Source organism: Pinus tabuliformis, chromosome 6 (assembly GCF_031772625.1).
Source record: "Pinus tabuliformis cultivar Carrire ecotype Pingquan chromosome 6, CPIR1, whole genome shotgun sequence".
Taxonomy (NCBI): Eukaryota; Viridiplantae; Streptophyta; class Pinopsida; order Pinales; family Pinaceae; genus Pinus; species Pinus tabuliformis.
The window spans coordinates 860318387-860343235 of NC_142292.1; positions in this window are offsets into that span (position 1 = coordinate 860318387).

The window sequence follows — 24849 nt, forward strand, 5'->3', positions numbered from 1 at the left end:
TCCCAACCATAGGATTATAGAGCACCAACTAAATTATTTGCCTATACCAATGTTATATGAGAAAGGTATAAGATGTTGCCAGGTACCCTTTGAGGCTCAAAGGCTTCATCAATTCATTATTATTTTTTAAATTTTATTTTGTATGTTAAATGTTTTATTAAATTTTGTTGTCTTTTTAAGTTTTTAATATTTAGTATTTAGTATGTCTACTCACGAACCCTTGCCACTTGCTAGGACTTTGGTGGCAAAACGTTTGTAGTGATATGCCAAATTTGAAGAGATTTGCCATTTGAATCTTAAACCAAGCATGTAGTGCTTCAGGTTTTGAGTGGAACTAGAGCATGTTTGAGAAAATACATTCTAAGAAGGGCAACTGATTGACACAAAAGAACTTAAATGACCTTTTAATTTTCCATTACAATCTACGACTTCACAACAAGAAAATTCTAGGTGAGAGCTTGAATTTGAAGGTTTCATAATCTGATTTGCAATTTAAAGTTTAAACTTTAAAGTTCAAAGTCAAACTTAAATTCACATTTCAATGTCTCATGATAATGATAGGTTTGGGTCATTCACCAATAGACCTTGAAGAGATAGATTTGCAAACTACAAATGCAGCAGATTGGGTCCAATTAGAGGAGGCTCCTCTTTTAAGCCTACATGACTTGAAGAACTTTGAGAGTCAAGCAAGCAAAGGAGTGGGAGGAATCGCTTCTAGTTCTTACTCTTGAGAGTCTCAGGCTCTTAGTTATTTATTTTTTTCTAATTAGTATGCAGTTGTTTGTAAACTTTTAGAAGCAATTGCTTCTAGTTCTATGTAGTCACTAGTTAGGAGTCATGACTCAATACTTTGGATCATGTTAGGGCTCATAACATATATGAGATGCTTATTCATTCATGATATTTTAGACATATATTGATATTATGAATTGTTTGGATATGGATTTACTGAATATAATGAAAAATTTTCTTTTTAATTCAATATATGTGTATATTTTTATTTATTAAATTCACTGATTTTTTCCCGATTTTCCCCCAATCCGACTATCTCCTTTGCCTTGTGGATTTATTGTCTATTCTGAGTATGGTAACATTGGTTACAAGTTTCATTCTTCACTTATGAGTGCTAAGGTGTGTTAGAGAGTGCCAATGCATGCTGAGGAGTGTTAGGGAGTACTAGGACAACACAAGGGAGCACTAGGTCAAAATGCATGGAAGTGAATGAATATGAGGGTGTGTCGGGGAGTGTCAATCAGTGCCAGCTGCCATGCTAAGGAGGGAGTGACAAGGTATGATAAGCATGGTTAAGGCATGCCATGGAATATGATGGAATGTCAAAAAGTGCTAGAGTGTGCTAGGTAGTTCTGGGGTGTGCTAAGATGTGCCAAATAGTGCCAATGCATGCTAGATGCTAAGAAATGCTAGGATGTGCAGGGTGCCAGAGTATGCCAATATGCGTCAAGAAGTTTCAAGACTACAAAAGGAATAAACAAGCTAAAATGAAAGGAACTGAACACATAATAGGCTTAATAAGTCGGGAATTTATCTTTTTCAAAAGGGGCATGCTAAGCACACTAGTAATATGTTCCAGTACATGCCAAGTGCCAATGTGTGCCAAGTGCTAATGTTTGTCAATGCAATATTATGCTAACGAGTTCCAGGGCATGGTAGTGACTACATGGAATGCCAACACATGATAGGGGAGTGCTATGCTATGTTATGGCATGCCAACATGTGCTTGGGTGTCCTACTCATGGAAAGATGTTCTAGGTACAAAGATGTTCCAAGACATGCGAGGTGCCAAGGAATGTTAGTGTATTGTTCCAAATCATGTTAAGGTGTGCCATGAGTGTTGAGGAGTGTTATGTCTATCTCATTAATAGAATTGACAGAGCTTGATTATGTATTAAATAATATAGTTCCTACACACACTAGTGGAACTTTATTTAAAGGAAATTTGCTAGATAATAAACCTAATAAAGATGAATCATGTGTTGACTCATAGGAATACTATATTCTTATGACTTGAGGGAAATGATACACACTAATTACTTCTTAACAAATTTACTAACTATTATAACCACTATGACCTTGGACACATAATGAAAAAGACTCCACAACAATGGTCTTAAATTGTTATATTTTGAAAAAAAATATAGTAACAGGTACATAGCATCATCAAAAACTCATTGGAATGATCAATGATGATGAACATTTTTTTACTGTCATCAAAAGTAACTAAAAAGATTATTGGTGAGGATCAATAAAAGATTGTCACTAGAAGTGTCACAAAAGAGAGAATTAGTGATGGGCCTTTAACGACCCTCACCAAAAGTGTCATCAAAGAGAGAATTAGTGACAGACCATTAATGACCCTCACCAAAAGTGTCATTGAAAATGGATTTGGTGACAAACCTTAAAGGACCATCACTATATAGACTTACAACAATGATTTTTCAAATACCGTCACCATATGCGACATTGGTGATGGACCTTAAAGGTTTGTCATAGGCATGAAGCATCATCAAAAACTCATTGGAATGATCAATGATGACAAACATTTATTAAACGTCACCAAATGTAACCAAAAAGATCATTGGTGACAGTCAATAAAATATCGTCACTAGAAGTGTCACCAAAGAGAGAATTAGTGATGGGCCTTTAACAACCCTCACCAAAAGTGTCACCAAAGAGAGAATTAGCGACGGTCCTTTAACAACCCTCACCAAAATTGTCAATGAAAATGTCTTTTGTGGCAAACCTTAAAGGACCATCACTATATACACTTACAAAAATGCTTTTTTAAAGACCGTCACCATATGCGACATTAGTGATGGACCTTAAAGGTCCATCATAGGCATGACTGTCACCAATGACCTTTTTTCTTGTAGTGATGGTAGCCTAACATATGAATCTAGAGGAGGGTGCATGCATTTGGGGTGCATTTCCTTCTCTACCATGATTTTCCATGCAAGTTCGAAACTAGGACAGATTTAGTCCAAACTTTATTGTAACTCATGACCCTTTGCTACGATTATAAAAGCAGGGAATGAGAGTAGAGTGAGGTATTCTAGTTTTGGGCCTTTCATTGTGTATTTATTTTTCTTCCTATTTGATGTGATGATAGTTGTAAGTTTGAGTGTTTAAAGTTTTGTTTGTTGTTCATGAATCATATGTATTTGTAGATAAATGTGTTTTAGATCTACTTACTAGGGTTTGCAAATTTAACATAGTATGAGAGCACATTTAAAGTCTTCTAGGACTCCATGTATATGGATAGTAGGGCTACTACCTAGGATAGGGAAGTTTTGTTAGAAGGTTTTAAGCATGGGATGTCCAAGATATATTATGGACCTATGAAATTTTATTGAAGGTTATTCCTTTGCTTTGTTTAGCTCTGGAGTGATAGTGTAACTAACTTTAGTCTCAAATATGAAGACTGATTGGAAGGCCCCTCCAATTTTGTTGCTTGTATGTGTCGGTTGTAGCTTCTTTTGAAGGAGCATGGGAATTGGCATCCTGTCAAGAAAGAGGTTGCAACACTAGATTTCTAAAATCTGAGTTGCATGTCTCTAGACTTTTGCAAATTAGAAAGTCTGAGTCAAATTGAAAAGGAGGACAAATTTCAGATGTATGTGAAACCATGACTTCAATCTCATTATTAGTTAACGTTAATTAATGATTCATTTATTTATCTTATAAGCTCTTTGTTTATGTCATGAAGACTAGGGATGAGGTCTTTGGGAAGTTTAGAGAGTTTAAATCTTTTGTAGAAAAATCAAACAGGTGAGAAGATTGAAGTGTTGAGATCAGATAATGGAGGAGTATATACCTCCAAAGAGTTTGACACTTTTTGCAGGGAAGTAGATATCAAGAGCGAGTTGACAGTGACTTAAAAAACACATCAAAATGTGGTTGTAGAGAGGAAGAATAGGCCTTAGTGTCATGCAAAAAAGATTGGGGAAGAAGAAAATATTTCTTCCTCAAAGGTCGTTCCACAAATTCCAGTGAAATCAAATTGAAATCAATTAGATACCAATACAGTGGAGGTATAAAGACCATTTTTCCTTCTAGTTCATTTAGGAGGCTCAAATGGTTTACCTAGATAGTGTAGGGGTGTTATAGACATTTTTGGGCACTGTAACCCCAAGCATAAAATGTCCATAAACCAAGGGCTCCTAAGTCCCTAAAAGTGTTGTTCCAACCCCTAAAGGAACAAGGTCAACTGATTACAACTTCTCCCAAAAGTTCTCCATGAAAAACTACTCAGAACTGGTCAAAACAAGATCATTTCACCTGCTCCATAGGCAAAGTGCGTTGCATCTCACCTAAGTACACTCAGTGGGTGGGTTGCATTTCAAAAAGCCCTTCTATGGGGTGCAATGGGCCAGAAGAGACAAATGGCAGTGTCAATCCGCGAGGTGGAGAAGCATGGAATCTTCCAGAAACTTCTCCTGTGACACTTGCCTCTCTGAATTCGACCAAGGATGAGTAAGAGGTCATCAATCTCCAAGTGGAAGCAAGAACTATCAGCGGGAAGACACTAATCAAATCACAAGCTGACTCATCTCCCTTATAGATATCTATATATGGATCCCTCATCCCAGAGATCCAGAGGCTGGAATTTTGCATCTTGTAAGGAATTGTTGTTGGTTTCTCGAGGTAACATCATAGTGTTGGTTGATCTAAGCTTTGCATGAGGTGAAGAAGGGCTTACTTGCTGAGAGGATGATGCTGGGTCAGAACAACTGGTTGTAACTCTCTTGGCTCTTTCTTGATTATCAATAAAGCTATTCAAGTTTTCCTCCATACTCTTGTGTAATCTATATTTTGTGCATTTGTATGGTCAATTTACATCTGATCCTAGATCGTTTATGATAATAGATCCATGTTCTTGTATAGTGTTATGCTACTTTGATTCTACAGGTACTCTGTGAAGCTGGGTATACAAGAAAGCAAGTAGCAAAGGACTATCAGAAGAGAGAGGAACCGAGCAAGGAACCAAGCGCAAGACAGAGGTTGGTCTCCTTTATTCTTCTCTCATCTATCTTTCATAAAGGAAAACGAAAGTAGTTTTACTTTGTTTGTTTCTAAGGTAGCTACCACACCTTAGTGGGATTAGAAGTTCTGCATAGACACTTTTCCCTGTAACAAAATGGCGACTCCACTGGGGAGCGACTAGATTGATTGTTTATCTACATTTGTTTACTTTATAAACTTACAGACGGAGCCTGAAGTCGAGCTAGGTAGCTTTCGAACTGCATTTGCTATGCAAATGCAAAGTAGATAAATGCCGCTTCAGTCAATCTCCGGGTTTTGTTTATGAATTAAACAACTGATTTACAAACTCTCTAATTGCCCTTGTGGTGGCTCTAGTAACCTCCTTAGATCTACCCCTTTTGTTTATTTACTGATTACCACTTGCTCGGCCAAAATCCCTGAACTGAACTGCAAACTGTGACCCAGAACCCAAGCAAAGTCTCGTCCCTGGTCCAGTGCACTGTCTGTTCTATGAATCTCAAATTCAGCGCACTTCCTGAGTGTAGAAGGTGCGTTGCATTTCAGTTTCACTGTGTTACAGGTGCGCTGAACAGACAAGGCCTTGTTCCTAAATTTTGGTTTATGTGTTCATTCTTTTCAGTTCTATTCATGAGTTTTGCTGCCTGTAGTCAGTACACCTCTGTTTGAAACCCATTTCCTTGTTGTTATTCTGCCTCCATTGTGCAAAGAACTGTAAATGTTTTCGTGTATTTGTTAAGTGATTTTCAGTTCTCCTTTGCAAAGAAGTAACGTAATTGTACTGTCGTTTCTTGATTTGAAAGTGTCGCGAGTGTCGTTTTCAATCATAGAAGAGAGTCTGATTGGTCCTGATAGTCGATTACCCTGTTACTATTGTATTTTATCTGAATTATTAGTTTTCCTAGTGTCGAAAGCAAGTTTTCATTTCCAAATTGCAAAGTGTTGTCATTGTCTTCATTTTGATTTTGAAAAGAAGCTTGTTAGTAATTGTCGCTTTGAAAATAATTCAGATTTGCGCATCAGCTTTCTATTTATCATTTACATATTAAGAAGGCTAAAAACAAATACATGCATGTGCATTTGCATTTATACTGTTTGATTGGTTTGATTTAGGACAGTGCATATAGTGTGTGCTCTTTGCTCTTTGTTGAAAGAATACTGTCTCTCTTTCCTTAGTAGCTAGGATTTTCATGGCATAAAGAAGATAAAATGGTTCTTTATCATCTTGGATTGCATTTTAGGAATTGTATATATACATCACGCAGTGAACCTGAAAGGAAAATTTCTTAAGCAAGATCAACTATAAAATAAATTTAATGAATCTAACAACTCTTTGGAACCTAACGCACAACATCTAGAAGTCTAGGCTAGAGACGTGTTCCAGCGTCGTAAAACGTGGTAACTGTTTCTTTCATTGTTGGTTGGGTGATTCCTCCACTTTGAGACAAAAAGTGCCAATACTGACTTGTGCTCCCACGTACCGTCGAGTATATTTTGGGAGACCACAATAGGCTTTATCCTTTATCCATAAGAAGCCATGTCTGTCGCCCTATCGATCGCAATGCACTGAACACAACATTCGGGAAGATTGACTGTCGTACCGTAAAAAGTATTCTGCAGTTTTGCGATTGGTTTGGTAATCCCTCTACCTAGATTTCTAGAGCAGTCCCTTTCGTTCCTTTTCAAACTCCTTAACAGAAAAGGTCCATCTGAGCACTTGTCACTTCAGGCTCATTAAAAATCGAAGGCGACTAGAGTCATATTTTGTTTTTTCTCGACTCTCAAAAATTGAAAAAACAAGTTGTGTCAAAGCGTCTAAAATTCATCTAATTCGTAAATATACTTCCCCTAGATTTTTAGTTGATCGATTAATCCCTAATCGTGGAAGAAAGTCAATTGAAACCCCATCGTTCGCAGAGGCTTACGAGTCAAGCGTCTTTGTCTCCGGAATTGAAACTATTACGGACAAAGTGAACTCGTTTAACCGGTTCCAAATCTCCTAGTAAAGTTGGAACAAATGTTCCAACAACATCAGAGACTCTGGTTACTCCAAACATTTCTGGTATCCCTGCCTTTACAGAAGAAGTTCAGCAGCCACCAAAGGATAGTAGTACTGATCCTAGTCTGAGGGTAAACACTTTTGTTACTGAACCAGTTTCATCTACAACTGGTTCGTAGAATGTTGTTCCCCAAACATCTGTCGCTGCAAATTCCATACCTTCTTCGGTACTAGAAATATTTTACGGACCTCACGGTCTACCTCTTCCACCTGGTCTGATTGCTATAGAAGAGATCATGGAGGATCCTCCATCTAGTACTCCATCACAATTTGGAGTCGGGATCACTCTGTATCCTTCTTCATCAGAAATTAGTCTACCGCCATCAGAAGCTCCTGTAGAATCGCTAGGTAATCTTTTCGATAGACTAGAAATGTCTGAACAACCGTCGACATCTAGGACTGTGTCATCTGACACAACGACGGTAGAACTTCCTGTTGTCGCTCCAACAATGTTCGTCGGCATACCATCTGTCCCAACTAGCTCTCAATTGCTAGAAGGGGCCCACTCAGGGGCTGTATCGACAGTATGGTCTGTTCCTGTTTGTTCATCCAAAATAGTATACGGAAACTCTTATGTTGGGTCTCAACAAATTGATCTTTCAGGATGTCAATTTGGGCAGTCTGGTCCTCAAAGGCAAACCATTCCTTTAAGTACCGGATTACCGCTGTATTGGGGGTAGTATACCCTTTCATTGTCTCCTCCAGGAGGACAGTCATACGGGAGTTCACAACAAAATTCAGGTTATGCTAGAATTACATCTGGCAGTTGGGTACCAATACTACCTCAACAACCAAGAGTTGTATATTCGATGCAACAATGTTTACCTATGTCAAATATACCAACTACGCCAGCTATTGTGATGGTGTCGCAAGTACAAGCACTGCTTGTTGTATGCCAACCTCAGGTTTCTCAGGTTGTAGTGCAACAGCCTCTTGACCCTGCGACTCGACCACAATCGCCGACTGGTGGAATGACACAGGCCCAAATGGGTACAGTTACCCCTCATCTTGGTCAAACAGTTAGTATCGGGCAACAGCACATGGCATCACAACCATGGCTGGTGCAATACCAACAACCACAATTCCAACAAGTATACCAAGGATCTGAGCAACAAATCTTTGCAAATAGTGGGCAGCCGTATATTTAAAACGGTCAAAACCAACCATTCTACAATGGTTATGCCCACCAACCTTACCAAATTTACCAGCATCAAATGCATTATGTTGGTGTGCAAAGACCAACTACTCGGGCGATTCCATCTTATCCTGGGTATGCTTCGCCTAACCTGAATCAACAGTTACCCTTCGTGGTGACTTTAGAGTTACCGGATCTAAATCGGTTAACAAACGATCCAAATCGCTTACGCCCCTTGGTGGCCCGCGATTCTGCATAAACTTCCGCCAGATATTCCTAAATTTAATGGAAATCCGGGTGAAGATCTGTCGAATCATGTGATGACCTTTCATCTGTGGTGTTCATCAAACACCCTAAACAATGATTCGATTAGGCTCTTCCTTTTTCAAAGGACATTAACTGGTCCGGCAGCAAAATGGTATATCGAATTGCCTAGAGCTTCGTTTGACAACTTCAGTACCTTAGCCACAACCTTTTTAACCCATTTTCAGTTACCGATAAGGTACGAAATGGGAACAGAACTTCTTACCAATTTCAAACAAACAATGGCCACTCACATATCTGATCATATTGATGAGTGACGACGTCATCGTAGAATGGTAAAAACATATGTTCCTAATCAGCTTTTAGTTGAATGGTTTATTAAGTCTTTGTTACCTTCCATTACAGAAGATGTGGCAAAAGGGGGAGTCGTCACCGAAGAGCAGGTTATTTCTCGTGCACAATATTTAGACCTGATTTACACTCAGTCTGGCATGCTCTACAATAAAATACCTGAAGCTCCCAGACTGGAATTCTCGGTCCCCCCTCCTCCTAAATAAAACAATGACTCTCATGCCGACGATGGCTTGATTGGTGCAACAGACACGAAATTGACAAAGGCTATATCTAAAAAGGCCCGTAAGATTTCTAGTCAAAATGCAAAAGAAGAACTTCTTGCCTCGGAAGTAAATGTCGTCTCGACAGATAAAGGCAAAGAAACCAAGCAACTAGGAGGCAAGAAGAAAAGCAAAGGGAAGAAGAAGAAACATGAAGAATCATCACCTGAAAAATATTCTACAAACCCTTCTGGAAATAGGAAACCAAATCGTCCATGCTTTATATGCGATGAAGATCATTGGACAGCAGATTGTCCACACAGAGCTGAGCTTAAAAAATTCTTCAAGAATTCAAAGACCTCAGCAGTATTAACTGATCCGTTTCTGAACCCAGGAACAAATCTGGTTGACAGTGGAAATGCTTCCCCGTCTCAAGTGCTAATGTTGTCAGTTTCCAAACAGCAAAATGATGCTTTTATATCGATGAGGAATAAAGATTATGGGAATCCACAGTTGTCGAACAACAAGGATAAAGATCAACCTAGTAGTATGACAACAACTTCGACAGAAGTTGCGCCGCCCATCATTCCTAAACTGACAATAAAACTGCCAAAGGGAGTAGTACACAAGTCGACATTTAATCCTCATGCTAGAGCAGCACAGCATTATAATATAGTGGAAGATCTGGCCCAATCACCATCCGCTATGTCGACACTTGAGGTGCTGCAAAATTGCCCATCCCAAAAGCAGGCTTTATTATCAGCTATCGGTGGGATAGACCCAAAGGATTCCAATCTTGTATCCTTTAATCATAAAGGATACGATCCTCAGTTACCAGCCCAACTAGCTTTCCTCGTTCAAGTGAAAGCCCTCAACAAAACTATTCACCGAACAATTATTGATGAGGGAGCATCTACATGTATTATGTCGATGAGTTGCTGGAAAACTTTAGGATCTCCAACCTTGTCGAGATCATCGACGACATTAAAAGAATTCGACGGACGAACATATACCCCATATGGTATTCTAAGTAACTTGCAAGTTGAACTAGGGGGGAAAACAGTAGAAATAGATGTTGAAGTAATCGACGGAAACCTAGATTACAACATCTTACTGGGAAGACCATGGATATATGCTATGGCAGCTGTTGTGTCGACCTATTTTAGGAAGATTGTGTTTCCCTTTCAAGGGGGGATTACAATCGTCGATCAACAAACCTTCCTCCCCAATGGTTCTCAAGTTACGGGAAGCATTCCAATGATCCATGGAAGCCCCCATTCACTTCAAAATATCGGAGTAGGCCTACTAAAAGACCCTATATTAATGGGGACTTTTGCACTTCCACCGCCCATCAATTTGGCAAAAGTAGCGTTGGCAGGGACCTGCAGTATGATATCTTCGATTCAAAAGATCTCAGAAAACGATATGAACATGGATCATACGCGAGTATTGCCTCCAAGCCCAATAGAAATATTGTAGCAATCAATGTTTCTAGCATGGGAGGCAAACCCAAAACAACGCTCATCAAGCATTTGGATAGATAGGTCTAAGGAATATGGCACCCCTTCAGATCCTTGGTCGCGAGTGCATTACACCGACGAAGGAATTGTTCAATCAATGGTAATTGAAGGGGCACCATGGGAAGATTACCACCATCGTTCCCTTCTTCCGGATTGTGAAGAAGATACTCCTGATGAAAGAATCTCTAATGAAAGCATCATTAATGTATGCTCATGATTATCAAAAAGACTTTAACCTGTATCTGGCTGCAGCGGATACAACCATTGCAATGGTTTTAGTTCAAGAAGACAACGGAATTGAAAATCCTATATATTATTTGAGTAAGAACTTAAATGATACAGAAATCAAATATTCTTATGTTGAAAAGCTAGCGCTAGCAACTGTTCAAGCAATACAGAGATTTTGACACTATGTCCTCTTTCGAAAAACTACCATTCTGTCAAATTGCAACCCCATGACTTATATATTGTCATGACAGTTGCTGGGGGGAAAATATTCAAAATGGATAGCAATTCTACAAGAGTTTAATCTGGAATTTATAAAATCCAAATCAAAGAAAGCCCTTGTTTTCGCAGAATTATTATGCGATCTCCCATCGTCATCTAATGATGAAACATCCGAAGAAACAATCGTGGATGAATCTTTGTTTCTGATATCTTCAAGCAATCCATGTTATGGAGATATAATCATCTATCTCCAAACCCAAAAATATAGGCCTAATACCTCACGATCGGAACAAAAACGTATTTGATACCAATCAAAAGACTACATGATCGTCGGTGATACACTTTATCGTTGTGGTGTTGATATAGTTCTGAGGAGGTGCCTCACTCATGAGGAGGCCGAAAAATTCCTGAATGATTGCCATTCAGGCGCATGTGGGGGGCATCAATCAGGTTACGCTACAGCTCAAAAATTTTTACGAACAGGATACTTCTGGCCAGCAATGTTTAAAGATTGCATAACCGCAGTCAGAAGTTGCCATTCCTGTCAAATTTTCGATAGCAAAACCAGAAGACCACCCACAACTCTGTAGCCAATAATTTCTGTTGGGCCATTCGCCAAATGGGGCATCGATTTCATGACATGTAACCCCACCTCGACCGGGGGGCATGGGTATATCATAGTCGCATTTGACTATTTTACCAAATGGGCCGAGGTGATGCCTACATTAGATAACACTAGTGAAACAGCTGCCCTCTTCTTTTTCAATCATGTAGTTGCCAGATTCGGCGTCCCACAGGCTATAGTCACAGATCATGGGTCGCATTTTCGCAATCACATGATGGTCTAATTAGCTGCCAAATTAGGGTTGTCGCATGACAGCTCTACTCCATATTACCCGCAAGCCAACCAACAAGTTGAAGCAATCAACAAAGTCCTGAAACCCATGCTGCAAAGGATGATTGGAGTTCACAAAACGAGTTCGCACCTGATCCTGTACTCAGCCTTGTGGGCATACCGAACATCAGTAAGGAATGCAACCAGGTTTACACCTTTCCAACTGGTGTATGGCCTAGAAGCAATCTTACCAGTTCAGTGTGAAATCTCGTCCCTCAAACTCGCAATCGACCTTCTCCCTGGAACTTCAGAAGAGGAGGCTTGTTTCTTGGAACTAATCCAATTGGATGAAACCCGTCGTGATGCCGATTTTGCTAACGAAGCCCATAAGAAATGAGTCAAGGCGCAGTTCGACAAGAATGTCAAACCCTGTGTCTTCTCAGAAGGTGACTTGGTCTTGCTTTATGACCAAGAATCCAATAAATTGGGAGCAGGTAAATTCAAGTCTTTATGGATGGGCCCCTATATTGTTAAGCAAGTGTTAGCAAAAGGAGCCTACGAGTTAATGGATTACAACGGGATTCCACTGACACAACCTCGTAACGGGTTGTACCTTAAGCGTTACTATGCGTGATTCAGTACAGTAACCTATATGCTGTGGTTACGTTTTTGTTTTTGCTAAAATATTTGTTTTGGTCAAGTAATCCACTTTTTACATTTATTGTAGATGTCAAACCTATTGGAGTCATGTGTTGGATATGCCGATGGAACGAGTCGTAGTTCGCGGAACCTATCTTCTGCGGCCTGGGCCATTTTTGATCTAAGCGGCGAGTTAGTAAGTTTCAGAGGGGTATGTATTGGTCGATCAATGAATAAACTCGCTGAATATAGCGCGTTGATAGAACTTCTCTCTGATGCCATCACACATGGCATACGCCGACTGATTGTCAGGCTAGACTCACAACTCGTCATACTACAACTCACCGGTATCTACTCTGTTCGAAATCCAGCTATTTATCGCATGTTCCTAAGGGTCAAGATTTTGGAAAGGCAATTTGATTTTATCCGATATCAGCATATTTCTAGAAACTTAAACACATTAACCGACTCATTGGAAAATTATGTGTTAGATAGACATTTGCGACATTTATAAAAGAAGCATTTCATCAATATTTTCATTTGGATCATGTAACTTAACCAAAATAAAACTCCGAAAATCAAAAATATATATATAACTTTTTATGGTTTACACATAATGTTCTGTAACCAAGACAAAATCGGTCAAATGACCCAAAACTCAAAAATGCTAGGGGGCACCCTAGTCTAATGATGCTCGTGATAACAAGTCACCGTCTGTGCAATCATGCATAAAAGCCTAGTCCATCGACTTAGCACGCCAGTAGCATGTCGCTGCAACCTCAAAGGCAGCTTGTCAGTCCTCACATCTGGAATACCGAGAGTGAGGCCCTCGACCTAATCCTGTAATGCTGAAAGAGTCTCAGCCACATCAAGGTCGTGAAGGATAGCCCTTCCAACGGTCTCTCCTGCTGGGGCCGCAGCTGGCACTCTTAGGCGTACTACTGGCCGAACGGGACCAACATCTGCATGAGCACATGAGTTCTAATTAGTCTTGATAGAATGAAGCACAAGGACATTGTGTAACAGGAAATTGTTCCCTCTGCGGACAGAGGCAACCCCTCTAGCCCTAAGTGGGTCTAGTCACAAACAAGGACAAATCAACAACAATTCGCCTTAAATAGTTCAAGTTAGAGGCCTACCTCAACCGGTGGTCGATGAAGTTCCGTTGCGCCGTTCCAGCTTCTGCTTCCTTCTCCGAATGAGTAATCAACCTGAAACAAAGCAAGGAAATACAACAAAGCACATAACCGAATACAACAAAAACTATTTACTCATAAGGTCAAGAAATCATGAGCTATCTAATACATTGCATACAATATATAGGAGAAAATCATTGATCGTATTAAATATGAAATAGAGTAAGCTTACAACCCAGGTCTTGACATCACAAGCCTTCTCAAGAGGGTCCAGCCAGCAAGTTCCTCAAGCATTCACCCTTGAAGATGGTTCTCCCAATACAAAATCTCCCTAACTCACAAGATTCACACAAGATCAAAAGCACTTCACAACCTTCCTCAAGCTCTCTAACAATCCCACACTTGTCACACCAACTACTTATCAAGCTCACAATACTATCAGCAACACTCCAAACACTAAGAATTCCAAACTAGCAGCTCATAGCAATGGTGGAGACTTAAATAGGAGAAGGAGTCTCCATGAATGGTGGGAAGATGCGCTTATCTCCAAGGAAGGTAGCTCAAATGATGAAACAGACATGCCAGAGAAGGGAGGGCAATGTATACAAGGCCAACCACCAGGCCTAGAGTCATCTGGAAGGCCGACTGTTAGAACAAACTCGCCCAAACTGGATCATCGCGGGTACATAACTGTCCTTGAGCGCTGACATCGCTGCTGCATAACGGAGAAATTCATGTCAGCGTGGTAAAATATAAGCAACCGTCGCGCTGCCTTGTGAAATTCGATCATCGCGGGAATCACGTGTACTTCCGCGATGACAGCGCGTCCGTTCTGTTTTGGAGCGCGCATCAACACGTTTATTTTTCAAACAGTTGCGATGATGCACAAAACTTTGGCAAAGTGGGTCATTTGGCAATATCAGAGAGCATGAGCATGCATGATTTTGGACTCATGACACAGTAGGAAGACTAGAGTGAAGGCAATGACAAATTACTGTGTAACAGATGCCCCCTAAAGTATGAAGCCTGAGAGAGTGGGAGGGGTGAAATGCTTTACGAAACTGACTGAACTGGAGCACCACTGGGAAGAACCTGCACGCAAGTACAACTAATATCTCTGATAAAAAATTACATGTAGTCTAGGCATGGGCGCAGCCATCCAAAAGACATATGAAATTGGTCTATGGTATGGACGTAGCCATCCAGCTAATGAGACCATAATGATAATAAAGGTATGGGCGCAGCCATCCATGAGGACTCAGGTATGGTCGCAGCCATCCGTCAATGAGTCATGTAATGATCATAAAACCAATCCACGTAGCTCGAACATAAGTAAGCTGAGTTCGGGGTCTTGAATCCATATGATCTGAACAGAGTACAAGTCCAAGTATGTGAATACATGAGCTGAAGTCGAACATGCATGAACATTGTCTGACTACCAGTCAATAATGGAAACTGTTAACAGACGCGAGAGGTACCAACAATAATGAAAATGGCCCTCAAGGCACTATATGTATAATCTAGGACGTGTGAATCAATGAGATGGCATCGAACACCTGTAGAATCATTCGATCGGAGGCCAATGATGAAAACCTCACGTCGAACATGAAGAATCTGCCATTGAGGCATGAAGGCTCTAAGGCACCGGAAGGGAGTCTCTAGATCATTTTCCTGGATAATGAGCTGAAGTCGATAGGAAGTGACCTTGATCGAAGGTGGGCCATAGTGTTTCCCACATCATCAACACGAGACAGAGGAAGAATATTGTGGTGAATCAGAATCATGAGAGCTATTAGAGGGAGGTTGTTATTCTGCAGAGGTCAACTTCTCTTGAACATATCGGCTGCACGACAGTGAATTTGGCAGTATCTGACATCAAATGAGCAGAGGTCATGGTGACAAGGCAATGAGCAGATGAGAGGTCAAACAAGATAACCCAAACCCACGGAGGCAAGTGTAAAAAAAAAGATGAGATTTTCCCACCCAGACACGAATGCAGACAAGTGCCATGTTCAAGAGCGACATACTGCCGACACGACAATGATTGTGGCTCTGTTTTCCCCACAATTTCTGGCGAGTACCCCGGTTATTTTTTATGACAAGCTTGATGGGGATAGCATATGCTTGTTATTTCCACGGGATCCAATGTCATTGAGTTTTAACGAGTCTGACAAAGGAAGAACTCGAAGTCTTTTCATGTTTAGAGAGTTTGAAAAGACAGCAGAAAAGGAAACTCCAGGGGGGTCCTTTTTCGTAACGTTGTGTCTCTCAAGCCCGAAAAAGTATAAAACAATGCTCGAAAGAACCGCCTGACCAGAATGATCAAGGAGTACTTTTTGTAAGTAGTGACTTCGACCTGAAAAAGTAAAAAAGCGGTCAGAAGCACGCCGTTTTGTAACCAATAACGAGTTCGAAACGACAAAAAACCGACGATCTTTTCAAGTTTAAATGGTCGAAAAAAGAGCTTAAAGACGACCGCCTCTCACTTCTTTTAATGAGTTGAGAGGGAAACTCGGCCATCTTTTCATGTTTCACGTCGGAAAAGATCTTAAAGACGACGCTTCGGGACCAAGTGCGTATATAACTGTCATAATTCCACCAGCTGAGATCCTGCACAAAACACTGCACGCGTAAACCCATTCGAGATAATATAAACAATGCGCACAAAAAACATAGTAAAAACCATATTAGGACCAAGCATATAGTAAAAAACCATGGTAAAAACCCATATTTTGGAAAATAAGATTCAATTTTACAAACTTACCATAAATAGGGGGGGGTAAACCATATTTTTTACCATTGTTACCATTGAGCCTTTGTGGAGCGACTTGGAGTGTTGAGGTTGGCGAGAAAAATTCAGCCTTCTACGTGCATCAATCATCCTGAAGCTAGTCCCAAGTAAGTACACTTCACCTTGCGCTCCAATTTAAAGTCTTTTTTCTACTTTCTAACGGTGGGAAGTAGTGATTTGGGCGGATTTTTTGAAATTCATTCCGCTCTCGGTCAGCGCAGATTTACCCATCGAGTCCGCGATGACTGATAAAGACTTACACAGGCCACGCCCGGATCAGCGTGGAGAAGTGATGTACTTCCGCGCTGACCCGGGAAAAATATCAAAGGCGCCCATTATCAGCACGACTGTTTTAAAAACAGTCGCGCTGGCGCCGCGCAACAAATTTTTAACAAAATTTACGTACAAAACTTGGCAAGCAGGGAGCTAATGATTTTTCTTGATCTTGCAGGGTACAATGGCATTTGTTTGGCAAGAACGTGTGCACGATAACCATGATATAGAGGCTTTTGCCAATGCTGGGTGCCGAAACGCATTACGGGGGTGCGGTTTACTCAAATTTTTCCTAACTCCGCGCCTACGGGCATAGCCTGACTTATTAGAACTACTGATCAGGGCCTGGAATCCCAAAGATGGGAAGTTTATCATCCGAGGCCGAGATATTGAGTTTGATTCACAAGACATTTATTTTTTGACCGGGCTGTCTCGTCGAGGAGAGAGGCCCATCTTGGAGGGGCAGCGACCCGGAGGTGATACCTTGGAGATGCTTATGGCTCAGGTGTGCCCACAGGCACGCAGATCACACAGTGGGAAAGTGTCAATTCCAACTGTGCCGGACTTAATTCTTCGGGCAGTGCTTTTCATGATAACACGAGCAGCGGGCTCCCAAGCCCAACATGAGGCTTCAAAGAACCATCTCCGACTAGCTCTCGACTGCCTAAATCCAACCATGTTCAACTGGGCAGAGGCAGTGACGGCGAGCATGAAAAGGCAACTAACCAACTGTCGTCGAGGAAGGACCAAACAGTTTGGTTATGGATCAATCTTACTCCCGCTCATGCTGGAGCGAGTGCCGACATTGCAATTGTAGGAAATGGCTTTGGACCCACCCGGACCATGCGAGACAAGGGCCACACGATGGGCTCATGTCATGCCACGAGGAGGTGGCGGTCGACCGGTAGCGTGGGGGGTATATTTCTGAGAGTGGTTGGAGAGACAAACGATCTTCATGGAGGATTGGCCGTATGCCAGCCTAGACTTCCGTGGAGACCCTGATATGCTGCTGCCTACTGGAGAGCAGTGGGATGACGGTGATAAGACACTTGATCTCATTTTTTTGATTTTTGATTTTTACGATGTTTTTGATTTTTCATGTACATGTCCTAATGATGAATGCTATGGTATTGCAGATGTAGGACCGGTGAGAGCTCTAGGCCTGGCTCCAGAGGCGCGGAGGGACGCGCAGGGCGTTGGAGCTCTAGCCCTGGCTCCTTCGGGAGATGATGCCATGGAGACAGTGATTCAGAACCTTGAGGGGTTGCTGGCTGGGGTTCCAGATTATATGGGGATAGAGGAGGTCCCCATAGCGTCCCAGATCCACACAGTGGGAGTGGAACCTAGGACGCACCACCTATTGAGGCGGGTAGCATGAGCGGCTGGGCAGTATAGGGAGCACAACCCGCCGCAGTAGACACCTAGGTTTATATTTCCTGCTGGTGATGTTTGTGAGAGACATGCGTCTCGGATGTACAGAAAACACAGACTCTATTTTTTGACATGTACACTTATTTTTGAGCGCCTCGGTGCGCCACACGATATATATATATATATATATATATATATATATATATCCATATTCCTATGGTCTATTATTGTGCTTTTATGTGCTTGCTTGTATGATGTTTTGATTAAATATTACGCAAATGTCTGTCCAATACATGATTAGCCAATGCATCAGATAGTGTGTTCAATCGCCGTGGAATATGCTGATATGTAATGTAATCAAAATTCCTTTCTAACAATCTAACACGTAAATATAACCTTAAAATATGTTGGTCTCTGATGGAATATTTCCCGTTGAGCTGGTGGACGACAAGTTGAGAGTCCAGGTTCACAACCAATGTACGAATATTAAGATTAATTGCCTCAGCTAGTAATTCAATCACAACACTATATTCAACGACATTGTTTGTGGTACAACCTAAACACACACCTTGAAGATCTATCAACTCACCGTGAGGATCGTAGATCACCCACACCGCAGAAGACAAATTACGAGTGCTGCGGCAGGCACCATCAGCGAAACCAATGTAAGGTGCACCAGACATCTGCACAAGAAGCAAAAGACACAATAAGCGGCAATCACGCCTTCACACCAAGCCAAAACATGAAAACATACACACACAACACACCTGCTAAAACACACGCATGTACAAACCAAAGTGCATGGAATCACGCATAGTACTTTTTCAAGTAAAGCCCGTTGCGGGGCTTATCGAGAGGGTTACCTTCGTAGTCAATCAGCTCATATGCCCCTTTCTGCAAAACTCTCTTTACAATATAAGGGCCTAGCCACATGGGCTCGAGTTTGCCTGCCCCCAGCTTATCATTCGCTTGATCGTAGAGCAGGACTAAGTCTCCCTCAACAAAGGAACGAGGATGGATGGTATGGTCGAAGTGAGTTTTAACTCTCTTCTTCTGTGCTTCGATAGCTAGAGAGGCTAAGCGACGGGTCTCGTCCAGCCGTTCTAGATAAAGAAGGTGTTCCTCTACCGGAGTAGTGTTGGGAAGAAACTCGACGGCCAATTTTAATGAAGGGATCTCGCATTCGATAGGAAGGGTAGCCTCCAGTCCGTAAACTAATTGAAATGGAGTGAAACTGGTGGCATCCTTCACAGAGGTTCGGTAGGCCCACAAGGCGGGGAACAACATCAAATGCCAATTAGACTTATGCATGCCAACAGTACGTTGAAGCATCGTGACCAAAACCTTGTTAACGGCTTCAACCTGGCCATTGGACTGAGGATAGTATGGAGTCGAACTATCATGCCGTAAGCCTAGTTGGGTTTTTAGTTCTGTCATCATGTGATTACGGAAATGCTTTCCGTGATCTATGACGATGGCCTGAGGAACTCCAAACCGTGAAATAGTGTGGTTAAACAAAAATTGCGCCGCTGTGTGACTGTCTTCATTTAATGTAGGCATCGCCTCAGCCCATTTGGTGAAGTAATGAATGGCAACGATGATATACCCATGCCCCCTGGCCGAGTGAGGGTTACAGGATGTATAATCGATGCCCCACTTTGCAAAAGGGCCCACGGTAACAACAGGGTACAATGGTGCAGGAGGCGCACGCATCTTCCGTTGGTATATCTGGCACTCATGGCAAGAGCGGACGACAAGAATGCAATCCTTAAAGATAGAGGGCCAGAAATAACCAGCACGGAGGATCTTTTGGGCAGTGGCATATCCGGACATGTGACCACCGCAAGCGCCGGAGTGGCAGTCATTCAAAACACGCTCAGCCTCCTCGAGAGTTAAACATCGGCAGAGAACAGAATCAGCGCCGAGACGGTACAGGGTATCGCCAATGATACGGTAGGGTTGAGACTGGTGACGGATCCTTCACTGAGCATCTTTGGACACAGTGGGACAAAAAGAGGACATCTGTAGATATATAATGATATCCTTGTACCAAGGGTCGAGGGTGCTAATGAGAAACAAAGTCTCGTCCGGGATATGATCCTCTGAGTGAGAGGGCGTGGAAGAAGAGGGCAAAGAGCAAAGTAACTCAGCAAATACAAGTGATTTCTTGGACTTGGTAGCAGTGAATTCCAAATCGAACTCTTGGAGGATGACAATCCACTTCGAGTATTTTCCCCCCAGCAATTTCCGTGACAAAATGTATGTCATGGGGTTGCAATCTGAAACCACGATACTAGTGCGCAACAGGATGTAGTGGCAGAAGTGTTGGACGGCACAAACGATGGCTAGAGCCAACTTCTCGACGTAAGCATATTGAGTTTCCGTGTCTAAAAGTTTGTGGCTGAGGTAATATATGACATGCTTAGTGTCATCCTCATCCGTTTGAACAAGAACCATGCCGATGGTGGTGTCGGCGGCGACCAAATACAGAGTATAGTCGCGATGATAATTCGGAGGATGCAACAATGGAGCAGAAAAAAGGAGACCCTTGAGACACTCGAAGGACTCTTGAGCGATGGCATCCCAATGAAAAGGGACATCGCGCTTCAGTAACCGTGTAAAGCCTTTAGCCACCTCGGCATAGTTGGGAATGAATCGTCTCAAAAATTTTGCTTTACCCTGCAAGCTTTGCAATTGCTGTAAAGAAGCAGGGGGAGGAAGATTCACAATAGCCTCGACTTTAAGGGGATCCAAACGGATGCCCTCTCGGGAGACGATGAACCCGAGAAGTCGGCCGGATTCAACGCAGAAGACACACTTGTGCGGGTTGAGCCTGATACGGTAGTGTCGACAGCGAAGAAAAATATCGCGAAGATGGATAGGATGGTCCTGGCGTTTGACTGAATGAGCTGGAAGATCATCCAGGTATGGTTGTACAATGTGACGGATGTCATGAAAAGCATAGGACATTCCACGTTGGAAAGTAGCACCGGCATTCTTCCAACTGAAAGGGAGCTTTTTGTAAGCAAAAGTGCCCCAAGGACAGATAAAGGCAGTCTTATGCTGATCAGCGGGCGCAATATTGATCTGGTTATACCCAGAAAAACCATCCATAAATGAATACATTTCGCTTCCTGCACACTCATCAATGAGCTGATCGATGAAGGGTGTGGGGAAGTTATCCTCAGGACAGGCCCGGTTGATGTCACGGTAATCAACACAAACTCGAATGGTACCCTGTTTTTTATTCACAGGAATGATATTGGAAACCCAATCCATGAGTGGAATGGGGTAAATAAAACCAGCTTTGAGAAGCTTTTCAACTTCTGCTTTAATGGTTATAGCCTTTCGGGGGTGCACGGGGCGTAGACGTTGGCGAACAGGCTTAGCACCCGGATACGTAGGTATCTCATGCACCACTATGCTAGGGTCAATGCCGGGCATTTCTTCGTAGGACCAAGCGAAGACATCACAAAATTTGCGAAAAAGATTGGTATAGAGCTGAATTTCCTCCGGAGTACAAGTGACTCCAATGTGGATGTGCTCGACAATCCCTGGTTTCGCAGAGATGTCGATGGGTTGGGTCTGCGTGATGTTTCCCATATTCCCTTCAGAAGACACTTGATAAATTTGGATAGGTGTTTGAAGGGGTTGAGACGGGAGACAGGGAGCAAATCGTTCGAGACAAGCGATCATTTCCTGATGGGCAGGGAGAAACGAGGAACGATGGTGATGATCAAACCAAGGAGGTTCCTCGAGAGACATGGTCTCAATAATGGCTTCATCGGAAGGAAATATTTCCCATAAAGGATCTGAAGTAGCGTCATCTCCAAGCCAAGGGGAATGAACATACGATTCAGGAGCCCTACTTGAAGGGGCAGGTTCAGGAGGAAGAGTCGATGCAGCAACAATTTCGACGTAGTTGAGCTCGGCAGGACTCAACGGCATCATATTGCCCCAATATTCTATCTGATTAGCGGGGGGAAGAACCCACGGATCAGAGCACACGGAAATCATATTAATAGGAGTGAGATTAGGAGGTGGGAGGGAAAAGACACCCATTAGGGCAGGGTCTTTAAAAAGTTCAGCTCCCACATTCTCACATGATTTGGAGGTATGCTCTACAAAAGGCACATTACCTTCGGAAGAGGAGGCGAAGAAGGAGAGCTGGTCTACGGTGACAATATTCCCCTGATGAGGGAACCGAATGACACGAAAAAGAGATGAAGCCATAGCTTGCATGGCGTATGTCCAGCTGCGTCCGAGGAGGAGGTTGTAGGTAAGATTAGCATCAACGACTTCAACTTCCACTTCAACCGTCTTCCCTTCTAAGGAAATGGGCAAACGTTGGAGTATACCAAAAGGAAGAGACTCTCTTCCATCAAAGGCTTCTAAGGTTGTAGGAGTCTGACTCAGCGTCGGAGAACCAATAGCCTTCCAATAGGCAACAGACATCATGCAAGTTGAAGCACCTTCATCAATGACTGTACGATGGATCGTTTTAGTGTTGATAATGACCTGTATGAGGAAGGCAATTTGGTGGGGCAGTCTCGGCATATGGCCCTCGAGGTCAAAAGTAATAAGATCCGAGTCAGCTGGGTCTATGCCACCGATGGTTGATAGCAAGAACTTCCTCTGGGAGGCGCAGCTCTGGAGCACTTCTAAGGTGGACATAGCAGACAGAGCCTGAGCTAAGTCCTAAACGATGTTGTAGTGCTGGGCAGCACGAGCATTAGGGTTGTAAGAAGATTTCTGGAGTACACCTTTTGGAGGGGGTCGGATGGGCGTCCCAGTGCTAGGTCTCTTGATATGGAGTGGACCGGAGCTGGACGGAGGAGCGCTGGAGGGGACCTCAGGCTATTTCCCGGCATGCGACGGATATTCTTTTGCTCAAGTACTGATGTGCATGGGGATCGTCCCAGCCATAAATACTTGAGAGCCAAATGAAGAAGAGGGTTGTGATGGATCAACCACCATTTGAGTTTGTTGTGAGGGGAAAGACTCTTTGAGCACAGCAGGAGTCCTAAAAGCACCTTTCAACAATCGACTAAGCTCAGACCGCCTCAGGCAGTCTTTGGTATAGTGATCCTCGTCACAGATAAGACAAGGATACTTGGGCTTACGCTTGGCTCCTTCCTCGGGTGGAGGTTTAGGGAGTCCTGTTTGGGCTATTCAGATTTATTCTTTCCTTTTCCCTTCTTCTTTCCTTTCAAGGCTTTATCCGCCATGGTGGACTGGATGGCATTGACCTCGGAAGTATTTCCAGAATTAGATACACCCTGAGAAGTGTATTCATTTGAAGCATTCGATTTTTGCTTCCCAGGGTTCGCCGATGATTTCTTGGAAGATGGATTTACAGAGCCAATGACACCGTCAACAGATGGCTTTGGTGGAGCTTTGGATGTTCCGGGCCTTGGGGCATCAGGCAAATAATCATATAAGGTACCTGACTGAGAATAAACTAAGTCGAGGTACTGAGCATGCGCAATAGCTTGCTCTTCAGTTACACAAGCCCCCATATAAATGTCTCGTGCAATTGCAGGGACAAAGGAGGTTGTAAACCAATCGGTCAGGAGCTGATTAGGAATCCAAAACTTGATCAAACAACGACGCCATCTCCATTCATCTATATGATCGGATATGTGTGTGGTCGTGTCCTGTTTAAGAGACATGAGGAGATGCGTTCCCGTCTCATACCGAATGGGCAACTGAAAGTGAGTTAGAAATGCCATTGCCAACGAGTTGAAATCTTGAAAGGATCCGCAATTCAACTCAATGTACCACTTAGCAGCTGGGTCGGTGAGTGTCCTTTGGAAAAGGCGGAGCCAAATGGAATCATCAAGCCACGAATTTGACGAACACCAAAGGTGATAAGTCATAACGTGGGCTTGAGGGTCTTCTCCAGCTTTACCATCGAATTTGGGACAATAACCGAGTATCTTGGTTGGAACCACTAGCCAGTATGGATTATGAAGGATTGGATCATTAGTTAATTTGGACACATCTGGCAGTTCCAATGTTGCTAAGAAAGGTAACTGAGGATCGAAGGACATCTGTGGCCGTGGATAAGAGGTGATACCAGAGTTCCAACTAGATGGTGGTTGCCCCCATGGACTTTGTCCGGATGGGCCTGGCCCATAAGGGTTATATCCGTAGGAATTCTGTCCGTAAGGGTTATAGCCATAAGTAGGCGGTTGACTCTGGATCTGCCCCCTCGCACCCCATTGATTACCAACTTGAATCGCGGGAGAAACATACTGTTGCTGGTAATTTTGATAAGGAGCGGCCTGCATTTGTTGATAATTTTGATACGGGGTCATTTGAGCTTACCCCTGGGGTTGCTAGTACCCATATGGGTGTTGAGCTCCAAAATGAACCTGGGGACTAGGCTACGCTTGGTAAGAAGGTTGGGATTCGAGCCCACCTTGAATCTGAAGACTAGTTTGAGCCTGGGACTGAAAACTGGGTTGAGCTTGAGAAGCGACCACCATTTGAGTGCCCGGTTGAGCAGGCCCAGAAGGATGTCCTTGAAAGGATGGAGATTGGGCCACCTGGCTGGAAGGTTGCCCTGGTTGAGTCTGGGATGGACCCATTTTCCCAGAAGGATGAGTTTGCTGGGTGTTAGGTTGTCCTTGTACAACCGAGGGTTGTCCTTGCCAAACAGATGGCTGAGCAGACTGGACGGCTAGTTGACCCTGGGGTCGACCAACTTGTCCATATGGTCAGCTAAGCTGGGCAGAGGGTTGTCCTTGCTGCGCGTAAGGCTGACCGCCCTGCCCGGAAGGGTACCCTTGCTGGATTCCGGG